The 17,125-nt window shown below is 47.8% G+C and overlaps 1 long non-coding RNA gene across 4 annotated transcripts in view; it reads left to right on the forward strand.

Annotated features, from left to right (window-relative positions):
- Positions 1 to 589: 589 nt before the first annotated feature.
- The window catches only part of LOC125328823, a 66,976-nt gene continuing 50,440 nt past the window's right edge, over positions 590 to 17,125 (forward strand). For 3 of the 4 annotated variants that reach the window (XR_007204885.1, XR_007204887.1, XR_007204886.1), the window contains exons 1-4: positions 590 to 814; positions 1,597 to 1,766; positions 12,707 to 12,802; positions 15,303 to 15,374. This is a non-coding gene — a long non-coding RNA (uncharacterized LOC125328823). The remainder of the gene's footprint in view (positions 815 to 1,596; positions 1,767 to 12,706; positions 12,803 to 15,302; positions 15,375 to 17,125) is intronic. The other variant, XR_007204884.1, reaches the window with a different exon arrangement.

Raw genomic sequence — 17,125 nt, forward strand, 5'->3', positions numbered from 1 at the left:
GGTGACATTCCAGAGCTGTTGAGGGCCTGGTGCTCAGGGAGCTTTCTCCATCCTGCTGAGGCCAGGATGTGAGCAGGGAATTCAGCACTTGGCATGAGCAGTCTTGGAAGAGGGGAGAGTTTAGCTGCCTTAAAATTAAGCAATCAAAATTAAAAGGAAGCGCGATTGATCTCAGCTGGAATTTGGTGCATTTTAAATACAGGATGGTGCTTTTTTGCAACCTGCCTAAGAGTTTGCTAATGCCCCTGATTTATTATAGAGGCTGAGAGAAACAGCTTTGCACAGCAGGATAAGCGTGCTTTTGACTTGGTTCCAGGTATGACAGTAGCTGAGAGCCACCAAAAGTAGGAAGAAAATAGCTGCCAACAGTTCTAACTTGGATGATCCTGATTCTCTTCTTGCTCTCTCAAACCCTGCTCACTCAGTCCTTTCTGATGGAATTGGGGACAGAACGTCCTTTCGAGAGCGGCTTTTGTTTCTATCAGCATTTAACTGTACTTTCTTTGTAGGATATGCAGAGCCTTGGAAAGAGAACTCTCTCCTCTGCCTTCCTGTGCTTCTCCAAGAGGGAATGCTGGGTACTGAGCACAGACAGCACATGGAATGGAAAGAGGTTGGACCTCCAAGTTTCACAGTATGCCAGCAGACAGCAGCAATATTCAGAGACAATATTCAGGAGGGCGTTTTTGAGGAAGAAGATTTGCCATTGGAAGTTACTGAAGGAATATTGTCTCCTGCTCCTGGCTATGGCAAGTGGAATTAGCAGATTAATCCTTTTCTTCCCTTCTCCCTGAAGAGGACAGTGAGAAGCCAGGTAAGCCTTCACCAAACCTTGGCAAGGAAATACCTGAGCTGGGGAAATTAGCTAGAAAATCATGCTGCAAAATGTGGAATATTAGACTATGGGATTCTGGTCTGAAATAAACCCAGAACCAGAGTTCTGGAGGTTTTGTGACTGAAAAGGAATATTTGTGCAATGTTTGTGATGGGGATGATGTGCAGTCGTAGTGTTTTGTTTCACATGCTCACGTGCCACTGCAACTTGAGCTTTATGGAGCTTTTCCTCCTCTTCTGGGAGGAACACCTTCCCAGAGAGGTAAAGGACACGTACCTATTTGGATGACCAAAGAGGTAAGGTGGTGTATAAAGCAAGATCGAAAAATATTATGTTCTCACTGGAAAAATACAAACTTCAGGCATTTAGGCACTTTCCTAGTACTTTTACAAAATTTGGAAGCAAATGGTTAAAAGTTGGCTAAAAATATTTACCTCTAGCCACAGGTTAAGCAAAATGTCTCATTTTTTGCCTTTTTTCCCCATCATGCTGTTTAAACCTGCTAAGAAATTCATTTTGCAAATGTTTTCATGCATAATATGAGTTGTAAGCAGGGTTTTTTTTTTTTTCTTCTAATATGTAAAATAATTGGATTTTGTGCAGTGTTCTGTGTTTGAAGCTAGTCATACATGTAACTGATGGGCATGAAATTTGAAGGAGGATTCAGGTCATTCTTTGAGGGTAAAGATGCCACAGTTTGGATAAGCTCCATTCACGTACTTTGTCTGCTGCAGCTTTTGCTCTGTCCTTTGAATTTCCAGGACACCACCTTTATCTGAAGGCTTATGCTGAAACTTTGAACAAGCAGTCCACAATTTTGAAGGAGAGGATGAGGGCTTTTTGCCTTACTTGAGGAATTTGATCTTGAACTGAAGACCATAGCCTTTAAAAACCTGGAGTGGTGATGTCTGTCTTTCAGAAATCTGTGCAGGTGTGTAACTCATTACTTTTGTACCCAAAGGCATTTCTCCATGTGTTTATTCACTAAGACTTAAAAATTCCACGCTGGAATGCAATAATATTGCTTAAGGAAACTGGAGATAGCCTTGCCTTGAAATCCTGTCCCCTCATTGCTACAAGTGCCTGAAGGCATGTGTACTACCTGCCCTTAGAGTCATAAGCTATATAATTATAAGCTGTAGGTAGTTATAAGTAGCCATAAACTACTTGGAGACACTGAAAACTATGGAGGTGGAAAGGACTAAAAGTTTCAGGAGGGGCTGGGCAGAAAGAGGAGTGCATGCTTTGGTCCACGTCTGGCCTGGCACACACGGACGCGCCAGAGGGGAAGAGAGAGCTGGAAGAGAAGCCCCGGCTGGCTGTGAGGCTGGGGCCTCGGGGTGCTGCTGCCCTGGCCCCAGGCTGCTGCCCGGCTTTGCAGGCTCCAACTCCTTTGCTGCTCTTTGAAGGTTTGTGTTTGCTTCGGAGGGAACTTTTCCAGGCAGTGCAGAGTGTAAGGGCTGCTGGTTTCCACTGTTAAGGAGAGGAGCAGTGTGTTTGTTCACCAGCTGCTGACAGCTCTGTCTCAGGGCAAAGAGGGAGGGGACAAGACGTGTGAGTTTGGGTGATGAATCCGTTTCAAGACTATCCTGCCTTGGCCAGCAGTTTCTGTAGCTTTATAGCACGTGTATAGTGTGTGAAGGGGTGGTGGGGGGGTGGGGATTTTTTCCTCTTCTCCACAGCAAAATCCATCAGTTCCAAGCTCCTTTCCCCTCCAAAAATCCTTGTGCTCCACTCACCTGCCCTGCTCCAGGTTTGTGGCTTCTGGCACTTCCCAGGCCCTTGCTGTTTCTTCCTCTGCACCTTTTCAAGGGGTCTCAAGTTTGGGACATAGGTCTCTTCTTTCCCTCCCCTCTTTTCCTGTGGTGGATTCATCCCAATTCAAACCTGGAGCTTGGGGTGTCACCGAGGTGGGCACAAGGAAGCTGAGCTCATAGACACTGTGGGTCACATTGGGCTGCCTGGCAAATCTGGGACACTGCACTGTGCTGGCTGGCAGGGAGGAGGGGAGAGGTGATAAATGAGTCCCAAAAATGCTGTTCTGGGTGCACAGTAAGTGCCACAGGGCTGCAGAGTAGATCTGAAAACATAACCACTGGATACATGCAAGCCATCTCTCCCGGGGCTGGGAGCAGCTCCTTGCTCTCCGGCAGCCCAGGAGCAGCTGGGGAAGATGGAGTAGTCACAGTCATTATTTTATGGCATGTCAGTAAATCTCCTGTGGGAAGAGACATGCAGGCTGCCCAGCTTTTCACCCATCAGTGCCCTTAAAAACACAACACCCTCTTCTGAGGCCCCAGCAGCAGGGCCTGTGCACCCTTTCAGGTGCTTGTCATTGGCCTTGAAGATCCAAATTGGCAGTAACTGAGGAGATTTTTTTTTCCCTGAGGTTAGAAGTGTTTTGTCCACTCTAAATTAAGACAGGTTTTGTCTGGGTGGTATCTGACAACGCAGCTTGCCACTTGCTAAATCTGAAATTAAGGTGCTTGGACCAAAACAAAATCCCCTTACATTAAGATATTTTAGCACTGTTGTCTTCTGTAGGATACTGAATAGAAGCTGCTATTTAAAGGTATTTTAGTGGGAAGCATCCATGGATGCTGATGGCAGCTCTCTCCGCTATCTGCTTATAGGATGCAGACATTTTTGTTCAGCTTCTAGACTCTACATCTGTTTGTTAAAGACTGAGATTTTCTCAAGCTTTTTCAGTCTGACTCACATTGCTCAGGGATCATGGTGCAAATACATGGTGCAAATACTTGCACTACTGTGCAAGATCAGTACAGTCAGGCCATGTGGTCTGGCTGTGCTCTGAACCGAGTGGTCACAGTGTTCATCCCTGAGTGTCACTATCTCATGCAGAGATGGATTAGGCTCCTTTGGGTTTTGGTGGTGACAGTCCATGCTACCCAATGGCCACAAGGCTTGTGCAGGAGTGTTTCTCTGATACAGACCTAACCACACTTTTAAGGAGAATCCGAGGCTTGCAGTTCACACTCGATGTTGCTTGCTTATTTTCAAATGCAGCATTTCAGCAGAAAGAGGAGACCCTTAATAGGAAAAAACTCAAATGCCAGTGAATGAAACAGCGGATCTGACCCAGATTTCTGGCCAGAAACTGATCAGAGTGAAGTAGCTACTCTGAAGTTCCTCCTCTCCAATTTGGAAGATGTCAGCGAGCGCACCGCTAAGCAGCAGTCTGGTAAACATAGGGATGTTTTTATTAAACAGCTTTGGGATGCAGAAGTATTTACACTGACCTTGTTTTTCAACTCTTCAGAGGGCCAAGGAGAAAGCTGGAGGTTCTGTAGGAAGTAAAGCTCCTTCATTATATTGCTTCCCATCTGTCGGGTTAGTTTTTAGGGTCTATATGTATTCATCTGTCAGGGAGCACTGGGGATTTCACAGGCAGGAAACTTTATCAGGGAAGTATCTCAGAGTGCTTCTGTATGGCATGGACAGGAGCTCAGTGCCAGGTGAGGGGGCTGCTGGGGGGCCAGCAAGCTCACCCCAGTTCTGTGCTGCACCACAGAGCACAGAGCTGTCACTGCTGTGTCCAGAGCACAGATGGATGGGGCAGGGGCATGAAGTGGGACTTCATGTGCAGGGAAATCAAAGCCTTTGTGCTGCATGAGGAAGGAGAAGTGAGGTGAGCTCTCCCCTCAGAGTCTATGGTGATAGCTTCCCACAAACACCATCTACAGTTGTGATTCTCTGCAATGGTGGGGAGGATGACAGGCAGTCAGTACCCTGGTGGTATCACCAGTGGGACCGTGCCCAAAGCCTGGATAAAGGGTTTGATTTCCCCAAGCACTTGAGAGACTCATCATTCCCACTTCAACCCTATGATAACTTAAGGGGATGTTTCCCATTTTCGTTTTTCATACCCAGTAACATTTTCAGTGAGTTAAAACAGGAGCACCCACCACATCTGAAACGCAGAGTGCCACATGTCCACAGCCACCACAGGGGTGTGAGTCAGATCCTGACAGGATCAGGTGGGCAGAAAGCTGTGAGGAGCAACCTGGGCTCCCAAATCTGATGTGGCACTAAGCAGGACGACTTGCAAGAGGTGAGGTGACACCAGGCTTGACAAGCAAGCGCCTGGTGGTTCATGTGTGCTTTAATGTAACTATTTATAACCTTTTGGAAAATGTAATTAAAAGTGAAATCGCCCATTTGACATATGGTTTATGGGTCCCATCTAATTAAAGTCTCCCTAGGAGAAAAGTGCTGCGGTGAGTGCAGGTGGGACCCCAGTGAAATCCTGCTCCTGAAATGCCTTCCAGGGCATGTGCAGACCAGGGGAAAGAAAGATGGAATAAAGATAAATAAGACTGGCTGCAGGAAATGGGTGGAATGATTTCCTGTTACACCCAGAATGCTTCTCCTCATTGCCACCCCCAGTGAGTGGAGGCAGGATCAGGGTAGTGCTGTGCTCGTGACGTGACCCTTGAGCCATTCTTGGAGCCAGCAAACATGCTTTGTCACCCTTCTGCTCAAAGGACAGTGACCTCTGCGTGCTGCAGTGTTCTTGATCTCTTATTGAAGGACCTTGAAATGAAGGCAATGCTGAGTCCTTTAGCAGTAGACCTATGTAAGTTAGGAAGTAGCTTCCTAAAACCCAAAAATCATGTGCATCCCGTTCTATAGCTTTCCCTACTCAGACTGGAATACATTATAGGAATTTAAAGGAACAGTAAAGCACATGGTGTGAAGCCATGGAAAGCATCTCCATCAGCCTTTTCCTCAACACCCTTTGCCTACTTGGGCACAAATGCCATGGTATTGCAACAGGAGAGCTGGGCATCACTAGAACAAGCTTATTTTTATTTCACTGTTACCCTCACAGGGTTTTTTTCTGCTCTGCCGGTGCCTGGTGTTTCATCTAACAGCCGGCTCCAGATAATTTATGGAGCATGGAAGACTTCTGCTCCTGTTGGAAAGCTTGGGTTTGTTTAGGTGGCTGCAGCCACTTGGCACGAGTGAAAACCTTGCTAAAGCAGAAGACAAGTAACTTTTCTTGCCTGGTTCATGAGTTACAGGGCAGTGTTGGACTCACCGAGGAACAAGGGGTTTGTTAGCTCTTAAAGGCCTAGAGAGTTATTCCACTTGGCACAGTGATGGTCTGTGCCCATCTTCTTAGAGGCAAAGCAGTCGTGGCATCTCATCCTCCAGTACCAAGCCATGTTTAGCCTTTGCCACGGCTCTTTCCAGTTCTCCATGGCCAGGCTGCTCTAGAATAAAGCAAAGCTTGGAAGGAGGTTCCTTCCCCGAGCTGGAGCGTGAGGGAGGGCTCTGCAAAGCTGCCTAGCGGAGCAGGGAGAGCTCTCCCCGTGCCTGCTGCAGAGCTGGGCTCCCGGCATCCCCCTCTATTAACCCCTGCTCTCACACCTGTTCTCGCTCTCGCACCTCCGGCGCTCCGGAGACTCTTCTTGCACCTCCCACAAGTGCACATGCTTGTGCTCCAAGAGGCCTCCCTGGATTTCGGACCTTCGTGTGATCAGAATGAATTAGACTTGGCTGAGGGATGGGATGATTGCAGACCTGTCACTTCACAGTATGTTCCTGTTACAGCCCACACTCGTGTCTGCTAGTATTTTAAAGTAAACTTTAATTAGCATTTTCCCAAGAGTGTGAATAAATTGTTTTATTGTTGTTTTGGGGTTAGTTTTGTTTTAAGGAAAAGAGTGTTTACTCACCAAGGACATGTTTCCAAACTTTCCATCCGCACGAGTCCTGGTTTTTATGATATCTCATCACATATCACTGTAAAGCTCTGCGTGGGGCTGGTGGTGGGAGCAGGGTTTCTCAGTGGTGGGGTAAGACGTTCCGTGGAGGCACATGCAAGTGCTGGAGTATTTTTGAGTCATGTTGGAGCAATGCTGTCAGACTCCTGATGGCCACGTGTCACCCATTTACTAGCAAACTATTCCAGGGGAGTTTCTCCAGTCTAAGTAGAGCTGTGTCTGCCCTGGTTTGGTTTCCTTTGGGGTCAGCTTGGGCTCAGTGACCTCAAAAGTCCTAATTAACTTCTGTCTGACAGAATCCAGTGGCACTGGACAGATCTCCCATTATTGTAAATAACATCTGAGATGCTCTTTGCAGGGAACGCTGAGCAGGTTTTCCAGCCCCCAGTCCGGGAAGGGTGAAGCAGGTACATAATGTGGTCCAGAGATCTGCTCACAGACAGCAAAGGGAGGGGAAGGACGTTTTGTACGTGGCTGAATTCCTGCAGAATTACTTTACTGCTGAAAATAAGCACATTAATAATGTGTGAAGGTTTCTATCCACCCAACCCATTTATTAGATGGAATTTGTGAAAGTGGTGGAATGAGCTATGGTGGAGCAGGGGATGAGCTACAGACCTGTTCGTCCTCTTTGTGGGGAGACCGTAAAGGAAGGGCTGGGAAATCAGGCTGGGGCTGAGGTGTTACCTGTGAGCACTGGCACAGACTGGGATCCCCACCCCATCCCACCTGTTTTAAAAGGTGCTGTGTGATGTGAGGAAGGTAAACCCACTGCCTGGAAAACTAGAGGCAGGGAGAAGTAAACTAGCAGCTGGGGAAAAAAAGAGTAAATTTAAAAGCCTGGGTGGTAAGGAAAAATTTTTGGAGGGAAGAAGGTGTTGCCTTGGGTGAGCTGTGAGGACTCCATGGGCTTTTGCATTGCAGGAAAACACACTTGAGCAAATGTGCTGGTATGAAGTGCTCAGGCACAGAGATTGACTCCTTTTAGTTTCACCCATGCATGGCTTCGGTTCCACCCATCTTGTTTAAACAAATACACTTGGTGGGGATGAGGCAAGGAAAATCCTGTTCTCCGCTTGTGTTTCTTCTTCCCTCTGCTCCTCCAGCAGGGACACTCAAAACACAGATGGAGATCAAGGCGTTAGGTTTTAACAGATCCAAATCAATTTGATGTGTCCTTAAAAAATCCCACAGTCATTTCCAGTGGCATCGGCAGAGCTGCTAACAGCTGAGCATGTGCCCAGTCACTTGTTGCTGCATGTACTGGTTTTCTCATAGTGAAACCATTCTTTCTCTGTCATGTAAAGACTCTAAGTGTGGCTTTTTGGTGGCAGCAACACAGGAGCATCTTTAGAAGTTACAAAGTGTGTTATCTGGAGTATCACCATGGGAGCAGCAAAACTGGGTTGTCATCTTGTGCTTCTAAATGACCTGTTCCCAGTTGCCTGGTGAGACCTCTGTCAGTGAGTGCCACATGAAAAGGTTCTGTGCAGGTGATCAAAAAAAGGATAATGGATAATGCCTGGGAATCAAAACACCTGAGTCTCTGACCTGTCAGTAGTGAAAATGGGCTACTCGGGCCCTTCCAGCAGTTCTCCAGAAGGCACAATCTACTTATCTAAAGAAAACCCTCTGCCTACTGGGAAGGACTGGGAAGGAGCTGTCCCCCATTGCTTCCTAAGATGAGATGGGAGATGCAAGAGAACTGGCAGCCCATGCTGCACTTACCCACCGGTGTGTGGCAGCATCCTCATTTGTGTGAAAATACATATTTGGTGACTCGCAAAATCCCAAATGGCTTCAAAATAGGAAGGATTATTCTTTTTATGCCACTTTTGCTTTATTCCTTCCCCCAGGGTCTCATAGAAGTGATGGTGGGAACAGACCTCTGTAATCCAACCTCCCATCTGGAGCAGGACTGTCTCCAATACCAGATCATGTCAGATGAGGCTTTGGCTGCCCAGAGCCTGATCACTGCTGTGGGTGGGGATGTCACCACTTTCTGAGTGACCTGTTCCAGCTCTGTCTACCCTCCTAGTCCAATTTTTCTTTGTAATATCCAATCTGAACCTCATAAGCCACAATATGTGACCATTGCCCTTACCTGGCAATACCAAGAGGAGTGGCCCTGTCGTCATCGCAACTCCCCTTCAAATCCAGTGGGCAGGAGCCTGTAGAATTTCCCTTTTCTACTGGTTTTGTGTTCTGGAATCACTCGTTTTACTCCTTGGCATTGCTACTGAAGGAGAAAGAGGTTTTCTGTGGCCATGATCTCCCCAGCTGGGGACGAGCAGTGCCAGACTCAAGCCCTGAGGGAAGGGTGGGAATCTCTAACCCATGCAAAGCCATAGGGCAAACTGGTTCTTTGAGGAAGAGTTCATTTGCTTTTTTCCGGGGCTTATTCTACCAAAATTGAAGAGAGAGAATTCAGAAGTTACTGACATCAGTGTTCAGTATAAAAGATTATAAGGGACTGAGCTCTGATGCACATTCCAGGTCTTTCCTATTATCTTACCCTTCTCCTGACTCACCTGGCCTGGTTGCTGTGGTTGCTCCATCCCGGGGAAAGCAAAGCACACATTGCTCACCTCTCCTGTGACCTCTCTGATGCCACACCTTTGTTGGATGACACCAACAAAAATAGCACAGAGAATTCCCAAAAGGGTGAGGACTCCTTAATCCCTTCAGAAAACCAACCTGATACTTCGTGGGTGGGTCCCTGCTAGTCTCAGGGTAAATTAACATCTCCTTCCTCATCCACAGTTCTCAGCTTTTCTGATCACACTCAGTGCAAGGGCCAATCCCATGTGCCTCTGGCCCCTCTTACCTCCTTGTTTGCAGAGGTGGTGCTTCATGGGGACAAAAATCTCACCCTTTTAATATCCCAGCTGTCTTCTCTCTTCCTAATTCCACATGTGGCTGTCTAATCCATGGGTCAAGTTCTGCCTGTAAGCCAGCAAGACAGTCCCCTCATGACCACTGTCTTAGCTCAGCTGACAGTTTTGCTGCTTCTCCAGTGATCTCCCTCAATGTTTTCCACAACTCTGTTTCTCTCTGGACTGAATTCTTTGTCTATTTATTTAGCATCTTTCTTCCATCCTGTGTTTTGCGCAGACACATCACCATGGTACCGAGGTTCCCTGTGGTCAGTATTAGATATTAATCATTGAGATATAGGAGAATTTGTCTCCATTTTCACAGGAAAAGGATAAAAGAATTCAATTGTCCATGTAATCTGATGGTTTGTGGTTGAGACCAGACTCATGAATCCCATTCTTGTCCAGCCAGACCCTCCTTTCCATTTGGGGCTTCAAGAAAGACACCTTCCATAGGTCAGACCCCAATCTGTATGTTAGGAAATCTTGACATTTTCCTGCCTTCCCTGGATTTGTAAGGTTGTGATTTATCAAGCAAGAACATAGCAAACCAACACCTTGTTCTACAGCCTCACTGCAGGGATGATTCATACGGACTGCTGATAGCATCTGACACTGCATTTTGGCTGCTCTTCTGGAAATAGTGAGCCCTTTATGGATATCTGGTCATTAGATGATGAATTTTTGTTTGCTCCCACCTGAGCTTATTTCAGGCTCAGGTGCCACACATCTTCATTAATCCTCTTAGCCCTGATTTGGTTACACCTTGTTACCTGAAAGAAAGGAATTTGATAATGCACCGATGAAATGAGCTGCAGTGATCTGACATTCAAACCCAGAAACAAAAAACACTCGGCTCGCTTGGAGAAAACCCACATCAATGACTCTGGCAGTTGTATTTACCTGGTGCAGTCCTGAACCATCCCAAGGCTGGGACGTGTGCTGGGCAGTGCCAGTGTGGTTGCTGGGATGGACTGGGGGCACACAGAGGGGCATCCATGGGCTGGGTGGGGCTGTGGCAATGCTGAAGAGCAAAGTCTCCAACACGCAAAACCCGCAAAATCTGGTTGAGTTCAGCTAAGCACGTTCTGTAAGCTTGGGCTTGTTTAATGAAGAAAAAAAGAAGGAAAGGAAAAAAGAAGGAACCTGCTGGAAAGGAGGGGTTTCCAGAGTTCCTGCCATGTTACTGCCTGCATTCCTGTGCCATGAGAGCAGTCATGCCCGGAAATGCTCACTTTGGTTGGTTTTCCCCAGCCTTTGCTTCTTGCTTATGTCCAGCAATTTGTGCTGTACAACAATGCTTTCCTCTCCAGTTCCTGCCTTAGAGTGGGAACTGGGGTCCCCACAGTAAGCTGGGAATAGCTGGCTGTATGCCCATGCAGGAGCAGAGGGAAAGGGCCCTGCTGAAGCCCTGAGTTTCCAACACCCGTGGCTCTTGTCTCTTTTCCCAGCACTGCTGGAGTGTCCCTTCCCTGAGCTTGGAAAGCTGCGACCCAAGGCCGGAGAGCAGAGGATAAGGAGAGCATGGCTGCGCTGTCGTCCACCTTGGCACCTTCGAGGGGGGAAATAAAACAGACACAGGAGTGGATTAGGTGTCAGAAAAACGCCTAATTATGGCTTATGGAATTACCAGCTCAGTGGCTTACAAATGAAAATGTGCAGAGGAGCCCTGCATCAGTGTAGTCTCCAGCTTATCCCTGAAAGCCTCACTCCAGAGAACAGGGAAGGGGGCAAACCCACCAGAGCAGTCCTCCATGGCTGTGGAAGATGCAGACAGCCCAGATCCCCTCTGGGAGCACTGAGTGCCCTGTGTTGCCAAACAGCCCATCTCCTGAGGGTCAGGAAAGGACACACTGCAAAATTCCCTACATGGATCCTTTCTGCCCTCGGCACGCAGTCCAGTGGTCGGGGCTGTGCCTTCATGTGCAGCGCCTCAAGGATTTCAGAGAGAGGCCTTTACCCCTCCAAATGTGATGGCTTGATAGTTATGGCTTGCTTATTGTTTAAGGACATATAATGATTTAATACTTCTCACTTTCAACAATTTTCCATGAGAGGCAGGGATGACAGTGAACACATTTTGCTCTCAGCTTCGAGCATGGTGGGTTCTATTGTACAGCAGCTGTTTGTTTGTAGCCTGCATGATAAAGCCTGTCCCAGCGCTGTCTCCCAAGGCATGGCAAGGCCAACATGTGAATCCCCAGTAGGTAATTACCTGCTTGTCCAAAGGAACTGGGAATTTCTGATGGATTTTATGTGCATGTGAAATGCATATGCACAAAAAGGAATTCACCAAGGTTTTTCCCAGCAATCTCCTTAAACCTTTCAGAATAAGTGAAACTTCTGTGCAACAACAGGAAAAATGCAACTTTTTAAAACTTTCTACAAGGTAGCCAAAACCTGTCCTTTTACAACAGCCACATCCTTAATTGTTGGAGAGCCTGTATCCCTCTGTCTTGGTAACTAATATCCCATCCCTGGTATTTTGTATCCATCTTCCCAGCTGCCCAGAAGCCAATGCTGCTTCTGAGTCTGAGGGCCAAACCATGGATCAGCTTGACTTGGTATCATACAGACCAGACATGCAATGGCTTTTCCTCATCACGACTCATGAAAATGGGTGTGCCCTCAACTTCCAGCCACTTAGCTGGAATAACTCAAATGGAGAGGGAACACCTTATACCTTGCCACATGTGCTTGTGCTGCTCTTGCCACAGCCCCTGTGGAGACCCAGAGTTCTCGTCCTGCCTTAGAGAGATCCTGGGCACAACATTGCACAAGGGGAGTTGCTCAAACTGGGCTACGTTGTATAGGAAATAGTGTTTGGTCATTTTGTGTATTGATATGTAACCCTGGGTTTCAAATCTCTCTCCTTTGATTTTTTTTTTCTAATCTGTGCAAACCTGAGGAGTATTTTTCTCAGCTTTTCTACACCATTTCCTATAATGCCTTAATTTTGTAACCAAGATGAAGTTCTCCTAGAGAAAATCCCTGATCTCCTAGAGTAGGTACTAACCTGGACCACTACCAACCCCCACAGTAGCCAGTCAGAAGATCTCAGTAACTCTGGGAGCAACATTTTGTAGGGGTGGATGAATAAGGGTACAAGGCTCTCTGACAGAGCCAGTTGCCCTGAACAGGTCACCACGACACCTGAGATGGCTGGGGATGTGTGCACACACAAAACTCACAGGCTTGGACTTGTCTGGCTACTACTTTAACTCCATAGCCATACAAATTTGTAGGTTTTCAAAGTGCCACATCCAAGCCCTTCTGGATCATAGAAACAGAATATCTTGTGTTGGAAGGGGCCCTCAAGGATGACTCCTGACTCTGATGTGGTGAGTAATGAAGTCACCATGAAGCTGAGATTTCACAGGACTCTCCCAGAAATACAGCTCATCAGATTTTCCTTTGGTGCAAAGCTGGGGGGAGGCAGGGGGGGACTTTCACTAAAAATTACCCTTTCCATGTGCACATCTGCCTTCTACCCCAGATCTTGGGATTTATTATCAGGCTACTGACAACCAAGCTGTGCTGGCTGAAAACCAAAGTATTTTTTGTGCAAAAAGCATTAGCATTTCCCATGGGAACTGTGGTTTTCCAGTACCTTCTGCTTCCATTCTCCTTTCAGGACCAGCTTTTGTTGCAACCTGCAGCTCCCAGGGTGTGCTCCCAGCTTTCCCAAGCAGAGTGGCTGTGCTAAGCTAGGAAAGTCTTTAGCTTTCGAGGTCTTACGAATTTGGGTGAAAAAAACTTAGGCTGCAAAACAAAATGTGGAAAAAATAAAGGCCTTAAGGGACAAAACCTGAAGCCCAGTAGCACATTTTTAAGTCATGGTATTTTGCTGAAAAATATTTTTCTCCTGTGTGAAACTCTGATAAAACCAAAATTGTGTATCAGCACTTTCTGGAGGAAAATACCTTTTCCTCCTATTTTCAGTCTAGTCTACTCTTATAACAAGAAGGAAGTTTTCACAGTAGTTGGCTTATGTGGGATTTTAACAACCCGACTAAATGAATCAAAAGCAACTTTTTAAATTTATTTTTTTTAAAAATGTAATATTTTTTTTTAGTTTATTTGTTGCCACAGTAGTGGTTTTCTGGTATTAACTGAGTTTTGTAAATTATAGCACCTCTGCTGACATACAGATAATTGGGTGTATGCTAGTCCGTCTAAGAAGAAAATGGGCTTTTTTTCAGTTGTAAAGTTCCTCTTGGAGTCAGAAAACAATGCGCCCAGCTATGCCAATCCATGGAAATCACTGGTTGTGTTTATCCAGCAATTAAAGGGGGATTACAGCCGCCTCAGAGCTCGGCATCCCGTCCCCTCCCCTGCACACACCGGGAGCCTCAAAGCCACATTGTTCCCTGTAGCCGTCAGCGCCAGCCCGGGGACAAGGCGGGCCGTGAGGATGGGAAAGGGTAGGTTCTGCCAGGGAGCGGGATTACAGAAAAATAACAAACAGCAAAAACAAAGGGAAAAGGGTGGGGGAAGGAATGATAGTTTTCTTCTTCCAGAGGTTTTTCCGTATCCATCCTTGGTGCAGGGCAGCGGGAAGGGAAACGTCCCTTCCAAGCCCACCCTGGCAATCATCCTCCGGGGGATGTGCTGGGCGAGCTCCCCTGCTGGGCGGGCAGGGCTTGTCCTGGTCCTGGGAGCGCTGATTTAGCGGGAAGGGCTCCCTTTGGAGGCGGCATCCTCAAGGCCAGGGCTGCTGCTCTGCTCAGAGGTGCGGGCAAGCCGGGCGCGGGGTTGGGATGAACCGGAGGCGAACGTGTGTCCCTTTGAGCGGAATCCTTGTGGCTCCGAGTGTCCCTTTGAGCGGGATCCCTGTGGCTCCGAGCGTCTGTGGGAGCGGGATCCCTGTGGCTCCGAGCGTCTGTGGGAGCGGGATGCCCGAGGCTCCGTGCGGCAGGACGGCCACCAGCGGAGCCGGATTCCTGCTCCCCATGGAAACAGCCTCCCGTAGCGCCCATCCCTGCCCAGACAGCCCTAATCCTCCCTCTGCAGTCACCCTGAGAAGCCTCCGGCTCTCTTATCACTAAGGATCTTTTTTTGGCAAATATTTACAAGAGGCTGCATTGCAGAGGGGGCAGTGAGCCAAGGAGGGTGGTGGGGAACCACAGCGCGGAGAAGGTGCTGGCAGGGACAGAGCGGGGTCATGGTGTGGCCTTGGGATCCCTGCAGCGTGTCCCCTGTCACCCTCCTGTGCTGGGGAGACGTGGCCGCGCTCCCACAGGCTGCAGAGGGAAGCGGAGGACGAGGGACAAGGTGCTGGGGACAAGGGCAATGCCCACATAGTGCCACCGAGTTTTGACAGAGTGACTCCAAGTGTAGGACTGTGGGAAAAGCGCGAGTAACCGATGAGGGATGGATGATCCCGCTAGGAGCATCGTGGACACACCAGGAGAGCCCAAATGGGTCAGGAGGCGCTTCCTGCCCAGCCCCTCCATCGGCGGGGCTCCAGCTCCAGCCGCCGGAGCTCCCTTGCTCCCAGGGCTCAGAGGTTCGTCGCCACGTTTGCAGCTGAAATTCGTATGGGAACCCGTGCTTGCCCCACCCACAGGGACACACAAGGTTTGGACAATCTCTGCAAAAAACAGAGATCTGCAAAGGAATTGAAAAAGAAAACAACACTGCCGAAAAAATAAAGCCCAGCCCCTCCAAAACAGGCTTTGGGAAAGTAAAGGGGTCTGTCCCCACTCTTAGTTTGACCTTAGTCATGGCCACAGATGCACCAAACCCGAGTGCCTCATTCCTAAAGATGACAGCACCTAGGGCCAGAAATACCTGTGGACACAGATGTAAGGTTACTTTTTCTTTCTTTTCCCTCTGCAGCGTGGAGCCAGGAATTCCTTATGGAGGAAAGATGAATGCAAAAGCTGAAGGGGCTTTGTTACCCTGCTAATGGTATGTAAAATAAATGGGGGCCTGAGAAGCATTGAGCTGGGAGCAATAATTAGCCCATGTGATAACATCCCACTCCCTGGGCAGGCAGCATCCAGAGCATTTGTGGAAATGAGTTGGTGCTACATAGTGCAAGAAATTATACCTGGAGCCTTTTGCAGCCTTTGTTGGCTTTTTCCATCCCCCTGTCTGGCTCTTCTGCACTGTAACCTGGCCAGTGCCAAAGGAGATGTGCCTTCACTTGTGCAATGGCACAGGGCAGATCAAGGGCCATTGAGTTTTGGATTGGTTCTGAAGTCCTTTTGCACACGCATGGAGTCATGGATTAGTTTGTGTTGGAAGAGACCTCTAGAGAGTATCTAGTCCAATACCATCTTCAACCAGACCAGGCTGCTCAGAGCCCAGTCCAACCTGACCAAGAATGTTTTCAGGGATGGGGCATCCATCACCACTCTGGGCCATCCCCTCTCCCTTGTTGCAACACGGTAGTGCTGGTTACAGAGGTAACGCTGTCAACACGCCTGGCAACGAACAGACTCCATCTTTTCCTTGGGTTTTGCCTCAGCTTTGTCTCTCCTGCCTGCGGCAGCCGGCACTGCCCAGCAGACTGCGTGGCTTGCAGGGGCATCTAGTGGCTGAATGCTGCAGGAGTGATCCGGGCAATGCAGTGGTTCCCGTGCCCTCCTCGGACACCAGCCCTCTCCTACACAGGGGGCTGTCCTACAGCCAGCAGCTGGAGAAATGCTGCCAGTTATCTGGAGTAAAAGATGCCCCTCTCACCCTTTTCCCTAGCCCTTCCCAAAATGCCTGTTTTGGAGAAGAAGCACAACTTTGCAGGTGGCATCAGTCCTCCTGCTGCTGAACATGTGGCACTAATGCTTAGTGACAGTGGCATCCCTGCACACATCGCTGTGGCTTCCTGGGTGCCAACAGCAGTTTGGAGGGGGCCTGTACTACTCCACAAGTTTTGGTTGTGTGGTTTATTTAGCTCAGGTGTATCTCAGCTTAAAAAGACCAAAGAAATCTCAGAATTGGGTGGGAAGGAAGAAAAACCGTCCCAAGCTGTTTTGCAGAGCCAAAATTTCTTAGCGTGGTACAGGTGACCAGAACCAAATCTGCTGCTGCCCAGGGTGATGTGGCACAGCCCGGCCTCAGGAATGGGAGGGGACAGGGAGGAGCAAGGGACACTGCAGTGACATCAAGCACTGCTTTCACTGTCTTTAAATCTTCAGAGGATGATACTTGTGTCAAGAACTCCCTGAAAGTAAAAGTGCAGTATGGCGTATTGGAGGCTGATAAACAAGGCTCTTTTGTAAGGCCCCGTGACTCATGTCTCCTGGATTTTATAGGAAAATGCACATAAAAGCAATTACTGGGGTGTGAATTATTTAGTTTCTTAATGGCCTGACAGCTTTGACAGCTCCTAGCTTGTTATCTATCACAAACCCTCTTGATCTCCCAACTTTAACATGACTTTTAATTATGCTTTCGTAAGAGTAAAAGGACAGACAATCTGCAGTCTGGTTTCCATTCAGTCAAACTTATTTAAACAAAAAGGAAAATTTTTCCTCCTAGTGAGTAAAAAGGGTGATTTGGATGTGTAGGGAGTTCTAAATATATGTCTGAAGAGATATCTAAAAGCAACTGCACAGATAGTTTAGAGTTTGTTCCTTGTATGACTGCAGGATGGAAAAAGAAAAAAAAATTGAATTTAGAATTTAAAATTTAAGAAATCCTTTGATGATCACAGGCCT

This window comes from Corvus hawaiiensis, chromosome 7 (genome assembly GCF_020740725.1).
Source record: "Corvus hawaiiensis isolate bCorHaw1 chromosome 7, bCorHaw1.pri.cur, whole genome shotgun sequence".
NCBI classification, from domain to species: Eukaryota; Metazoa; Chordata; class Aves; order Passeriformes; family Corvidae; genus Corvus; species Corvus hawaiiensis.